Source organism: Ursus arctos, unplaced genomic scaffold (genome assembly GCF_023065955.2).
Source record: "Ursus arctos isolate Adak ecotype North America unplaced genomic scaffold, UrsArc2.0 scaffold_16, whole genome shotgun sequence".
In the NCBI taxonomy this organism is placed as follows: Eukaryota; Metazoa; Chordata; class Mammalia; order Carnivora; family Ursidae; genus Ursus; species Ursus arctos.
Genome location: NW_026622830.1, coordinates 14,929,331 through 14,943,806, shown reverse-complemented (window position 1 = coordinate 14,943,806; position 14,476 = coordinate 14,929,331). Strand labels below are relative to the sequence as shown.

The 14,476-nt window shown below is 45.2% G+C and overlaps 1 protein-coding gene across 1 annotated transcript in view; it reads left to right on the top strand.

Moving 5' to 3' along the window:
- SYS1 (SYS1 golgi trafficking protein) overlaps positions 1-14,476 on the top strand; it is a 37,025-nt gene that overhangs the window by 22,093 nt on the left and 456 nt on the right. The gene's annotated exons all lie outside the window — the stretch shown is intronic.

Sequence of the window (14,476 nt, the reverse complement as noted above, 5' to 3'; positions counted from 1 at the left end):
ATATATTTTTGGATTGAATTTTTGCTAATATTTTGTTGAAGATTTTTTATCTATTTTTGTGAGGGCTATGGGTCCTTTATATAGGACCTGCACTACCCTTGAACTGGTATAGTGTTATTTGAGAGTAGACTTAAAATAGTTGTAAATATATATTATAAATTCTAGGGAAATGACTAAATTTTTTTTAAAGAAGTGTAATTGGTAGACTAAGAAAGGAGAGAAAAGTGAATCACATAAAATGCTCAAAACGAAAGCAGAAAAAGAGGGGAAGAAAGAAAAAGAAATAAAGAACAAGTACAACAAATAGAAAACAGTTATAAACATGATCGATATTATGGCAATTATATCAATAATCACTTTAAATGTGAATGGCCTAAATATATTCTATATAAGAGACTGAAACTGTCAGAGTAGACAAAAAACCAAGACCTAATTATCTGTTGTTGAAAGAACCCCACTTTAAATATAAAGCCAAAGATAGTTTAAAAATAAAGGGATAGAGAAAGACATACCATCCTAACACTAATCAAAGGAAAGCTAAAGTAGCTATATTAATTTCAGGTAAAGCAGACTTCAGAGCAAGAAACATTATCAGGAATAAAGAGGATCATTAAATAATAATAAAGGAGTCCGTAATCCAAGAAGACACAATAATCTTTAATATGTGTGTCCCTAACAATAGAGTATCAAAATATGTGAGGCAAAAACTGGTAGAACTCCAAGGATAAATAGATAAATCCACTATTATAGTTGGAGACTTCAACACGTCTATTTCAATATTTATAAATCAAACATGCAGAACATCAGTAAGGGTATAGTTGAACATCACCAGCAGTGAACTTGATCTAACTGGCATTTGTGGAATACTTCATCCACCAAACAGCAGAATATGCATTCTTCTCAAACTTATATGGAACATTCATGATAGACCACATTCTGGGCCATAAAACACACCTGAACAGATTTAAAAGAATAGAAATCATACGAAGTATGTTCTCAAACCACAGTGGAATTAAATTAGAGACCAATAACACATAGCTGGAAAAGTCCAAGATACTTGGAGATTAAACAATACACTACTAAATAACACATGGATCACAGAAGAAATCTCAAGAGAAACTTAAATATATTTTGAACTAGGGGCGTCTGGGTGACTCAGTTGGTTAAGTGTCCAGCTCTTGATTTTGCCTCAGGTCATGATCTCGGGGTCATGAGATTGAGTCCCATGTAGGGCTCTGCTGTCAGCAGGGAGTCTGCTTGAGATTCTCTCTCTCCCTCTGCCTCTCCTACTGCCCCCTACCTGGCCCTCACATGCTCTCTCACTCTCTCTGAAAATAAGTAAATAAAATCTTAAAAAATTTTTTTGAACGAAATGCAAGTGAAAATACAACTTATCTAAAGTGTAGGGTGCAGTGAAAACAATGCTTGGAGGGAAATTTATACCACTAGTGTATATATTGGAAAAGAGGAAAGATCAGACATCAATGCAAGCTTTCACCTTATAAAACTAGAGAAAGAAGGGGAGTTAAAGCCTAAACCAAACAAAAGAAAAATAATAAAAATTAGAGCAGAAATCAATGAAATTGAAAACAGGAACACAATAGAGAATATCAATGAACCCCACAAGTTGTTTTTTGAAAAAGTAAATAAAATCTACAGACCTCTAGCCAACCTAACCAAGAAAAAAAGAAAGAAGACACAAATTACCAATATCAGAAATTTAAGTGAGGCCACCACTACTGATCCTAGGGACATCAAAAGGATAACAGAGAAATATCATCAACAACTCCATGCCCTCAAATTTGATAACTTAGATCAAATGTGTCTATTGTGTTGTGTTTTGTTTTGGTACTGTCTTTGTCTGGGTTTGGTAATACTAACCTCTTAAAATTACATTGAGAAGTGTTCCTTCCTATTCCATTTTCTGAAAGAGTTTGTATAGAATTGGTATTAATTCTTCTAATTAGTCCTTCTAATAAATAAATAAATCCTTCTAGTGAAACTATCTGGTGCTGGATATTTCTTTTTCAAGAGGGTGTGTGTGTGTGTGTGTGTGTGTGTGTGTGTGTGTGCTTTGCATTGACTACAAATTCAATTTCTTTAATAGTTATAGAGCTATTTTTATGATCTATCTCATGTTGGGTGAGTTTTGGCATTTTGTACTTTTTGAGGATTTAGTCCTTTTCATCTAAATTGCCAAATTTATGTGTGTAGAATTGTTCTTTATAGACCCTTATTATCTCTTTATTTTTGGAGCCTGTAGGGATATCCTCTGTGGCACTCTTGAAATTGACTGTTTAGGTCTTTTTTTTCTTTTTTTCCTTTGTCAATCTTGTTAGAGGTTTGTCCACGTTAGAGATCTTTCCAAAGAACCAGCGTTTTGTTTCTTTGATTTTCTCTATTGTTTTTCTATTTTCAGTTCTTTGGGATTTTTGCTCTTCTGATTCTAGTTTAAGGCAGGAACTTAGATTATTAGTTAGCGGTCTTTCTTCCTTTGAAAGTAAATATTTAGTGCTGTAAATTTCCCTTTCAGCATGGCCTTAGTTGTGCTCCACATATTTTGATACTTTGCATTCAGCTAAATTTTAAAAAATGTTGAGATCTTCACTTTGACCCATAGATTTTTTAGAAGTATGTTGTTTAATTTCCATGTGTTTGGAGATTTTCCTGTCACCTTTCTGTTACTGATTTGGATCTGTTTGATTCCATTGTGGTCAAGGGAACACACACTGTATGATTTTGATTGTTTAAGTCTCTTGAGGTTGACTTCGGACTTAGGATATTGTCTTTTGGGGTGAGTGTTCCATGGGCACTTGAAAAGAATGTGTATCTTGCTGTGGTTGGGTGGAGTGTTCTCTAAATGTCAATTAGATCCTTTTGGATGATGGTTCTGTTAAGTTCTTACATATTCTGCTGCTTTTCTGCTTTGTATTTCAATCAGTATTTTATTTTATTTATTTAAAGATTTTATTTATTTATTTGACAGAGAGAGAGAAAGCACAAGCAGGGGGAGCGGCAGAGGAAGAGGGAGAAGTAGGCTCTCTGCTGAGCAGAGAGCCTGATGCAGGGCTCGATCCCAGGACTCAGGGATCATGACCTGAGCCGAAGGCAGATGCTTAACCGACTAAGCCACCCAGGCGCCCTTCTATCAGCATTTTAGAGATGTGTTGAAGTCTCCAACTCTGAGAGTGGATTTGTCTGTTTCTCCTTTCAGTTCTATCAGTTTGGTGCCTATACATTTAGGATTGCTTTGTCTTCCTCATGGTTTGACCCTGTTATCATTATGTAATGTAACCTCTTTTCCCTGGTGATTTTCTTTTATCTAATATTAAGATGGCAGATTCTGCTGTCTTTTGATTAATGTTTGTTTGGCATATCTTTTTCAATCCTTTTACTTTCAACCTACCTATGTCATTATACTTGAAGTGAATTTCTTGTTGACAGCTTATATTTGGGTCATTTTTTCATATTCTATTTTGCAGGTCTTTCTCACTTTTAAATGATATATTTAGGCCCTTGCCTGTTCATGTAATTATTTGTGTCTTAGTGCTTCCATTTGCCATTTTATTGTTTGTTTCCTCTGTTTTTCATTCCTCTGTTCCATTTTTCTACCCTTCCTGTGTTACTTGAACATTTTTTAGGATTCCATTTTTTATTTAATCTATAGTGTTTTTCTTTCTTTCTTTTTTAAAGATTTTATTTTTTAAAGTCATCTCTACACCCACTGTGGGACTCAAACTCACAACCTGAGATCAAGAGTTGCATGCTGTACCGATTGAGCCAGCCACGTGCTCTCTTTGGTCATTCTTTTAGGGTAGGTTTTCAGACAACAAATTCTCTTAGTATTTCTTTCATTTGAGAATGTCTTGATTTCTCATTCCTAAAAAGTCTTCTTGCTGGGTACAGCATGTCAGAGATAATCAAATTATTTAAAGTAGAAAGGACAGATTTTGATCAGTAATACACTGTTGTAATAGGAAAAAGAATCCAGTGTGAACTGAACTCAACTTTGATTTGTACAAGAGATGACTCAGCATCTTAAAGGAATTTGGGAATAGGAGGGGGTGAGGGGGGTGCTCTGTAGAGTTAAGGAAGTGAAAATTTACAGAAAGCAGAAGGGGGATATTGGTACATGTAAAACCCATCTAGGTTTGCTAACTGCAACTACTGATGTTAGGCTCCTACCCTCCCACAGAAGACGTGTATCTTGCTGCTGGGAGACAGGGGCCATATCTTCAGGGGTTGGCTGGAACAGTGAGTTCATTGGGCAGCTTTGAGTTTCTCAGACAGGCACTTTAAGGGGTCTGGGGTCATCCTAGCTGATAGAAACTATGTTGGTGTTTGTTCAAGTCTTTATAGACCAAGGTTAAGGCCTGGTCGAAAAGAGGGCTCAGAGGAACCCAGGTAGAGTTTGGGTCAAGGAGACAGTCTTTGTCAAGCACTCTGGATCGACTGTGTTTTCCTTCACTACTTAAAAATGTTGTGCCACTTTTGTTCTGGCCTCCAAGGATCATGAGAACCTGCTGCAACTGAACTGTTGTTCTCCTATAGATAGGATATCATTTCTCCAACTGCCTACAAGATTCTTTCTTTGACTTTTCAGAAGTTTGATTATGGTGTGTGTGATCATGGATTTATTTGTCTTTATGTTGGAGATTCAGTCGGCTTCTTGAACCTGTAGGTTCAGGTCTTTGTCGAATTTGGGGAAATTTCAGCTATTATTTTCTTGAATGTTTTTTCAGCTTCACTTCCTTTTCCTCTCCACCTGGAACTCCAATGACACAAATGTTAAATCTTTTGTTATTGTCTCACAGGCTCCTGAGGCTCTGTACTTTCTTTGTTTCTTTCTTAATATAATTTTCTCTCTTTTTCAGATTGGATCGTTTCTACTGTTCTCCCTTCAAATTCACCGATCCTTTCATACGTTATCTCCATTCTTCTATTGAGCCTCTCCAGTAAGGTTTTTGTTTTTTTGTTTGTTTAATTTTGGTTTCTGTATTAATTTCCTAGACCTGCCTGCTGTAACAACTGGCTTGATGGCTTAAAACTATAGAAGTTTATTTTCGCACAGTACTGGAGGCCAAGAGTCCACAAATCAAGGTGTTAATTCCTTCTGGAGGCTCTAAGGGAGAATCTGCCCCGTGCCTAGCTAGCTTCTGGTGATTGCCCACAATCCTTGGTGTTCCTTGGCTTAGAGACCTATCATCCTGGTATTTGCTTCCATCTCACATGGTGGTCTCCCTTGGGTATCTATCTGTGTTTTCACATAGTCTTCTTATAAAGGCTACTAGTTATTGGATTTAGTGCCTACACTAATCCAGTATGACCTCATTTTAACTAATTATTTCTGCAAAGATTCTATTTCCAAATAAGGTCACATTCTGTAGTACTGGGTAGACATGAATTTTTGGAGAACACTATTCAACCCAGCACAGTAATTTTTTCTTCAGTTCTAGGATTTCTATTTTCTTTATGCCTTCTATTTTTTCCCCTGAAATTTTTTTTTTTGATTTATTTCAAGAATATTTATTGAAGCATTTTTATAGTGATTGTCTTAAAATCGGAGTCAGGTAAATCCAGCAACGCCGTGGTCTGTTGTCATCTGTTCTTTGTCTTTTCTTATCCAAATTGAGATTTTCCTGGTTCTAAGTATGATGGATTATTTTCAGCTATAACCTGGACATTTTGGAAATTATGTTATGAGACTGGATCTCATTTAAATCTTCTGTTTTAGTAGGCCTTGGATGACCTGGGCCAGTGAGACGGGGCACCAACTCTTTACCACCAGGTGAGAGTGAAAATCGAGGCTAGGTTCATGACCCCACTCATACCACCCAGTTGGGCAAGGGGAGGGTTATCTCATTACTGCTGGGCAGAGGTGGACATCTAGGCTCTACACTTGGCCTCCTTTACACTGGGGGAAAGGAGTGGTGCCTCATTATTGCTGGGTGGGGATGGCAGTGCGGCTTCCCACATGGCCTCCCTCTGACACCATGGAAATGGGGAGAGATTCTTGGGGAGGGGTACTTGTTACTGCTGGGCAGTGATGAAGCCCAGGCTCCCACCCGGTCTCCTCTAACAGTACCTAGAGGTGAAGTGGGGGAGGCGACCTGTTACCTTTGTTACAAGACAAACATTGAAGTCTGGCTTTCCCCTCTGTCTTTGCTAGTGGAGGCTGAGAGTGGTTTTTCCTCTAGTATTGCTGGAGTGGGACATTTAATGTCAGAAGATTTCTGTCTTGCTAGGGTGGCCCTTTCTCAGGCTTTTCATGGGGACAGTTTTTATCTGTGCCTGTTTGGCATTTCCAGGTTGCAGGCTTCTCCAGACCCTAGCAAAAAGAAAACCTGCTAGGGTTCCTGGTTGGTCTGCCTTCCCATGTTTGCTTGAGATACAATGTCCAGCATTTTAAGCTGTACTTAGTGGGAGGGATAGAGAGAAATACATCTACTCCATTTTGTTCAGAACCAAAAATCCTGTTTATAATTTATACTCTCTTTATCCCTATACATCCAAGCTGGAGATGTTTCTGGATATAGTATCCTTTTAAGAACTTGTAGGTCACTCTGAATCTTATTCAGGGCACTCTATTAGGCAAAAGCCATGCCCACAATTTCTCTGAGATAAGCCCTTCTCTGCATTAGGCTTCTGCTGAAATGACTAAGGGACTACACCACACCCCTCAGCTTTCTAGAATTCCTGTTGTTTGACTCAGAGGATCTGTGAGGCACACCTATAATTTCTTTAGATCTTTTATCTGACTGAATAGTACTCTAAGGCATTGCCTTTAATCTTCCTGAGACGTAAACTCAAGATTTTGTAGCCATAGTCTCAGTTTCTTTTTTTTTTTATTTTAAGATTTTATTTATTTGAGAGGGAGAATGAGAAAGAAAACACAAGTGAAGGGAGGGGCAGAGGGAGAGGGAGAAGCAGATTCCCCTGCTGCGCAGGGAGCCCGACACGGGCCTCGATACCAGGACCCTGGGATCATGATCTGAGCCCAAGGCAGACGCTTAACCTACTAAACCATCGAGGCGCCCCTCTCAGTTTCATTTTGGACCACATTGTTTTGGATGTTTTCAATGTCGTGGATTTGAGGTTTGCTAGGAAACCACTTCTTAATGTTACCGTCATTTGCCATTTGGAGAGGCTGAGAATTTCCTCCCGTGAAGTCCTGGCTCCTTCATATTTAACAGTGCTTCCTTTTCGCCCAGGGTGTCTCCACGTTGGCACTACTGACACCCTGGGCGGGCTGATTCTGTGTGTGGGGGCGGTGGGGCGAGGGGTCTGTCTTGTGCCCTAGAGGATAGTTAGCAGCGTCCCTGGCCTCTACGACCTAGATGCAGGAGCAACCTCTCCAGTTTCGACAACCAAAAACGTCCCCAGACATTGCCAAATGTCCCCCTGGGAGGCAGCCTCGCCATCACTTGGGAACTGCTGCTTTAGTTCCTCTCTCCCTGCTGGCATTTTACCGTCAGCAGCGAGAAGAGACCAGGTGGCACCTTCACCACCTTGCTTGGAAATGCCCTTAGCTAGACCACCCTGTTCATTAGGCATACTCTCTGCTTTCCTCTTCACTGCAGGCGATGGGGCTGCTAACCCCTGTGTCGTGACATCACGAGCTTCCTCTTCCCCCAGTTTCCAGGAGCGCTTACCTGCTTTCCCTCCCGTCTGTCCTGGCTGCTGTCTTATCAAAGGCCTGAGGCTTCTATCAGCAGCTTTTCCAACGTACTTTGACTACACTCTTCTCCGTTTGTTGCCAGTTCTAATGCCACCGCCACGCTTCGGAGCTGACACGGCAGCACTCTACCCCAGTACCAAAGTCTCTACCCCTTTTCTCCTGCTGCATGGCAATACAAACTTAGCCGTTTGATACGACTATTTAGTATCTCAGAGGCTTTGGGCAGCAGGAATCCAGGAATGCTCTAGCTGAAAGGGTTCTGCCTCAATCTCTCACGAGGTTGCAGGCAGGCTGCTGGCCAGGACTGCAGTCCTCTCAGGGCGCTACCAGGGCTGGTGGATCTGTTGACGTGCTCACTCATGTGGTTGCTGGCAGGCCTCTGCTCTTCCTGGCTGTTGGCTGGAATCTTCTGTTGCTTGCCACGTGGGCCTCTCTGCATGGCTTTTGACAACATAGCAACTTGCTTCTCCCAGAGTGAGTGATCCAAGCAATAGAGGACACACACCCAAGATGGAAGCTGTGGTCTTCTGTTTTCTTAATCCTAACTTTGGATGGGACCCACCATCCTTTCTTAGTGGTCACAGAGAGTAACCTTGATCCAGTGTAGCCGAGGACTATACAAAGGTATGACTAACGACAGGCACCGAGCTCTGGGGGCTATTTTGGTGGGCAGCTTGCTGCATTTCAGTTTTAGTCAAGTCAGGATATTTTTCTAATTTCCTTTTGGACTTCGTTTTTTGACTCATGGGTTATTGTGAAGTGTTATGTTTTACTTCCAAGTATTGGGGGTGTTTCCCAGATATCTTTATTAGTTATGTTTCAGTTCTCGTAGAGTCGTATCAACATTTTGTATGATTTAATTTTTTAAAAATTTTTGTTGAGGTTTGTTTTGTGGCCCAGACTACAGTGTATCTTGGTGCGGTTTTATGGGCATTTGAAAGACCGTTTACTCTGCTGCTTTGGGTGAAGTGTTATAAAAGTATCAGCCGGAACAGGTCAGTTGATAGCGTTCAGGTTTTCTACATCCTCCCTTCTTTGTCTGTCTACTTGTTTTACTGATTACTCAGAGAGCAGTATCGAATTCTCTAACTGAAATATAGATTTTTCTCTTTCTATTTTAGGTCTATTGGCTTTTACTTCACCCATTTTTGAAACTCTGTTATTAAATGTATTCACATTTATAATAGTGGAGTCTTCTTGGTGAATTGAACCTTTTATCGTTATGAATATCCCTCTTCATCACTGGTAACAGTCTTTTTGAAGCTTACATCTGTCTGGTATTAATAGCGGCACTCCAATTTACTTTGATTACTGTTTGTATGGTGTATCTCGTTCCGTTCATTTACTTTTAACCCATATATTTCTTTATAGTTAAATCGGGTTTCTTACGGACCATACATCACTGCCTTTAGTTTTACTCCTCACTGCACTAGTCATCTTTTAACTGGTCGTCTTCCATTGACAGTCGGATTAAAATCTTATATCTTGCTATTTGTTTTATATTTTACATCTTTTTTCCTCGTTTTTTCTCTCTTTCTTCCTTACTTTGGATTAATTACATTTTTTCAGCGAAAAACATCCATCTATTGGGTACCAAAAATAGACAATAAGACTTACTGCATTTGATCGCAACAGTTGATGACTCATAGCATACCCAAGAACACGAACAGCAGCACAGTTGTGTTTGTTGTTTCCCTTGGCCCCAAGTCCAGCAGCTGACATGGTGGCCCAGATGCCCAACACATACAGAGTGGGTTTACACCATGGCTGAGGAGCCAGGCCCAGAACTTTTATAGCAAGTTATAGCAAGCAGTAAGCAAGCCCTCCTGGATTTGACAAAGATCTGATCTGATCTCTCAAGCTCTATTAACAATCAACAATCCTGGGCAAGGACCCAGGTGAAAGAGAAGTCATATCCTTGCAATCTTGACATAGTCAACAAGACATGTTGAACAAAAAAAAGCTCAGGGAGATTGCCTCCCAATATTTTTATTACCCCACTTTATCTCCATATTGGCTTGTTATGTAAACTTCTTTAAAAAATTTTTTTTAGTGGTGGCCCCTGCATTTAGAACATATACCTTCAATTACTCAATGTCAATCTTCAACTAATGTTATACAACTTCTTATATAGCAGAGGCTCCTTCAGCAGTGTATTTCCAATTACTCATCCCATCATTTTGACTATTGTTATTGTTATACATTTTACTTTTATATATGCCATCTATCCACAACATATTGCTACTTTTTAGAATTGAAATGTAGTGACATACAATTTTACATTAGTTTCAGGTGTACAACGCAGTCATTCGACAATTATATACACTACAAAATGCTCACCACGGTAAGTGTACTTACCATCTGTCACCACACGAAGTGATTGACTATATTCCCTATGCTGCACTTTACATCCCCATGACTTCTAAAGCGAAAGAGTAGTGTATTGCCACTCTTGCTTTAGATAGTCAGTTGTCTTGTAAGGTGATTAAAAACAGAAAAATGTCTCTTCTATTTACCTTTATTCTGTCCATTTCTGGAGATCTTTACTTCCTTACGTAGACCTTTCTGGAGGCAGAAAGAATGTGATGCCGGAGAGAAACCTGAATCTACCTAAGGAAATGAACTCTTCTTACCCATCTGCACGGAGGCCCCATCTTCCTCCCACCTCACAAGTGTGGCAGTGCCCGCGTCCCATTTCTTCTTGGAGGTTCCTGTCTTTCTTTGGAATTCAGGTTAATTGGTTACTCTGCAACCTGAGCTCTCTGATGGGTTTGACAAAAGTTGTAATTTTTTAGACTACCTAACAATTTTTAAAAATTGTGATTAGTGTGGTAATGATGCTCTTCGCAGCTTTATGCATCCTGGATGGAAGCCGGGAATCTCAGCCATCTACCTGTCCATGGCTCCTTCCACCTCCTTCTGCCATCTGCTCCGGGGGATGCTGCCTGGGTCTTTCTCTTGCCTGACACCCTTCCAGCTTAGCCTCCTGAATTATCTCTAGCGTGGATGCTTTTCCCTCTCTAGCCCCTCACGTGGCAACTATCTGGCAAAGAGAAGGGACGGAGGTTCCAGATCTGTCACCATCTTGGGGACAGGTCAAAACAATCCATGGAGTTCTGTTCCTAGGGATGAGCCTGGAATGGGGGGGGGGGGGGGGGCGTGGCTTTGGGAGCTGAGCTCTCACCCAGCATACTCCTGAGTTGGCCTCATTCCTCTGTGCTAGGACGTGGGACCAAGTATCTACTTTATTCATTAATGAGGAATAAGAATCAAACTGACTAAAATATTTCTTGGAAGCTGGAAACTGCCACAGGGCAGAAGGGGAACAGGCTGGGAGCAGTGGTTACAAGCACAGTCTCGAGGGGCAGCCTCTGCGGATTTGAATTCCATCACGTATTTGCTGTATGGCCTTGGACAAGTCCCTTCACCTCTCTGTCTCTCAGTTTCTGGATCTGTAAAATGGAAATAATAATACTATTTACTTCACAAGATTGTTGAGAAGATTAAAAGAGTTAATATATGCAAAGTACTTATAATAACAACAGATATATAATAAGCTCTGTAGAAGTATTAACTATTAGGGTGGACTTCCTGTAACTTCAGAAATTCACTTAAGAAAGCACTTTCCTTCCTTTCTCAGAACCCATTACAATCAAAACACCTAATGTTTATTGAGCATCTTCGAAGTGCCCACATCCTGTATTAAACATTTTATATGAATTATCTCACGAGTGGTAGGGATTAATTAGTCCTACCTAATAAGCAAGGAAATCAAGGAACAGGGAAATTAAGTGTTTACACAGCTGGCTAGATGCAGAGCTAGGTTTGTAACCCAGGAGGGTCCGACTACCACGCCTGTGCTCTTAACCACTTGCTTCCCACAAACTAGTTTCCTTGCTTGTAAAATAGTGGGAACGCTGCTTGCTGTATTTCTCTCACAGGGTTGTGTTGAGATCCCACTAACAATAGGAGAAGCTGCGCTTTGGCTATTTGTACAGTGCTGGTCCCCTGACAGGGAAACCTGAATATGTCCTGACTCCATCCCTTCGCACATGCCCATCCCCCGTCTTCACTGCTTGTTGAACTCATTTCTTCAAGACTCGGCTCAGATATCAGCACCTAGATTTTGTTCTAACAATGGAGGGATTAAAGCAGGGGGTGGCGTTTTGAACGCAGACTTGCGTTTTGAAATGGTGGCTGATTGCTGTGTGTTACAGGGCGGGGGATTGGGGGGGATGGAGAGTAGCAAGGCCAAAGCGAATACAGGAAAACCAGGTGTAGAAGGGTGCTGGAAGAGCCAGAGGAGAGAAAGAGATGGAAACCGAGAGGAATGGTGGATTGAAAAGTTATTTAGGGAAGAAAATCGACAGAGAATGGAGGTGTATTTAGCACAGGACAGGGAGGTGCCAAGGATGACTCCTAGTTCCTGGCTTGCTCCCGGATGTTTGTTGAGTGAATGAACGAATGACCCCACGGAAGAAGTATTCCCGACAGACACCCCCGACCCCGTTCTGTTCCCGCGGCTTCTGGAGCTGTGAGCACAAGCGGATGGGTGGGAGGGAGGAGGGAAAGAATGGGCATAGAATCTCAGTCCAGAAGCTGCAAGATTGGACACTTCTGGCACTGGTTTGAGCAGGAGGCGCGGAGAGGGGGTCAAGCGTTTCCTCCTGTCCGCCGGCAGTTTGCGCCTCGCCCCTCCACCCCCACCAGCCTAGAAGCGCAGCGCCCCTGTTCGCGCCCTGGAGGACTTGGCTCCACGCCGGCGTCTCGGGCGCGGCGCAGCGGCCCACCCCTGCAGCCCTGACCCGCCCCGTCCCGGCGCCCACCCCGCCCAGTGCGCTGGAAGACTGGGTGGCGGCTCGGTGCGGTCCCGGAGCCAAAACCCGGGGCTGCCGGGTGAGTGCCAGGGTCAGGGGGCCCTCCGCCGCGGCGCACCTGCCCTGATGCGCCGCACCGGGTCAGTGCCCTCCCGGCTCCAGCGGGTCCCCTTCCCCGCTGCCCCTTCTCGCGCAAGGTGCGAGTGCGTTGCGGCGGGGCTGCCCGGGAGTCGCGAGCAGCAAGTGCGCGTGGGTCGAGAACCCGCGCGTGTCCCCGCTGCGGGGCTGCGCCGCACAGCGCGACGCAGCAAGTGGATCTGAGCGTGCGGAGCCGAGCGCCCCGGCGGCGGGCGGAGTGCGGACCAGTGCGGCCAGCTGCGGGGCAAGGATGCGCGCCGGGAACTTTTCGCCCGGCCTGGAAGTGCGAGCGGCCGCGCCCGAGGGGGCTCCCCGAGGCCGCCGGGAGGGAGGCGAGCGCGGGTGCCCGCCGCCGCCCCTCCCCCACTTCCGCCGCCCGCCGCTTCCTCGTTCCCGGCTCCCAGGGCCCGGCCGTCCCGCGGGAGCCCCGGCGGCGCAGCCCCACCCCGGCCGGCGCGGCTCGCTCCCACGCCCCCGCCGCCGTCTCGCCGGAGCCGAGCGACCGAGGCAGCGGGGGCGCGGGGCGTTGCAGGTAGGGGCTCGGCGGCGGGGGCGCAGAGGCGGCGGGCGGGCCAGGGCCGGGGGCCGGCCGCAGTAGCCGGCCGCCCGGGGGACCTTGGCCGCCGCCTCCCCCCAACCCGCGGGCGCGCCCCGGCCCTTTTTAGGGAATTTTCTCGCTCCCGCGGACTCCAGGGCGGGTGGGGCGGAGACCGGCAGGGCGCTCTGCATTTCTCGGGCTCCCCGGGCTCCCCAGACCTTGTCTCCTTTCTCCCAGCACCTCTCATCGCGTAAACAACTCCCTTCCTCTCCCCGGCCCCGGCTCCGCTGCCCCCTGGGGACAGCCCCTCAGGTCTCGGGAGATGGAAGGGGTTAGGGGGAGGGGGAGAGGGGGCGTCCTGGTACCCCCGGCCCGTGGGCGCCCCCACCCTCGTCCTCTCCTTCCCCGCCCCCCGCCCGGCCGCTGGAGCAGACGGCCCCAGGGGCCCCGGGTATTTTTAGCGCTGTGACCTGGGCGGCAGCTCGGAGAGCCTTTCCCAGGAATCGGCGTCAGCGCCTCCCTCCCCCGTCTGCCAGCCGGCGGCCACTCGGTCTCCGCACACTGCCTTTGGCCCTGGCTGGCCCACTTGGGTTTGAGCCCCTCGCGGCCCGCAGCAGCGCCTGTGGAGCTGGCCGGGGTCTCAGCCACTGAGTCCAGATGAAGCAAGGGAGGCAGGCGACAGAGGATGACGAGCTGGTCCTCAAGCCAGATACTCCCTTGCCTCCGGTGATGGGCTCAGAGCGCGCTGCCGGGAAGGAGATGGAATGAATGAGAGTAGATGTATAGGGCCTGCGCTGGCCCAGAGCTCTGGTGTTCTGGAAAGCTCTTAGCTCGGGGGATCCGGGGGGCCTATTCTGTATTGGACCCAGGACCCGCCCTTCCAATTGTTACTCACTGACTAGTCGGGATATAAGACTGCGATGTGTCAGAGGAGAGGTGCTCAAAGAGCTGGGGAGTATGGAGAAGAAAGAGATGGGGGGGGGGGCCTCTAAATAGCACGGTATCCGGGCTTTACATTTTACAGAGCACCTGCACCAGCAGCTGCTGGGTTGTGTTTGAGGCAGATAGGACTATTAAGTCATTTTCGGATGGGAAGTCTGAGGCTGGAAGGATGATTTCCTTAGGGGCAGAGCTAAGTCTGGAAGTCAGGTCTGTGACTTCAGAGCACAGTTTGGAGGGGGTGGTGGTGATGGGGTGTGTGGAGGAGAGGGGTGCTTTGGTCTTTGGGTTTTGAAGGCTGGGCATGAACCAGAGTTGCAATGCTTGAGCACCCTGAGATCCCCATCCGACCATCTTCCATGGCCT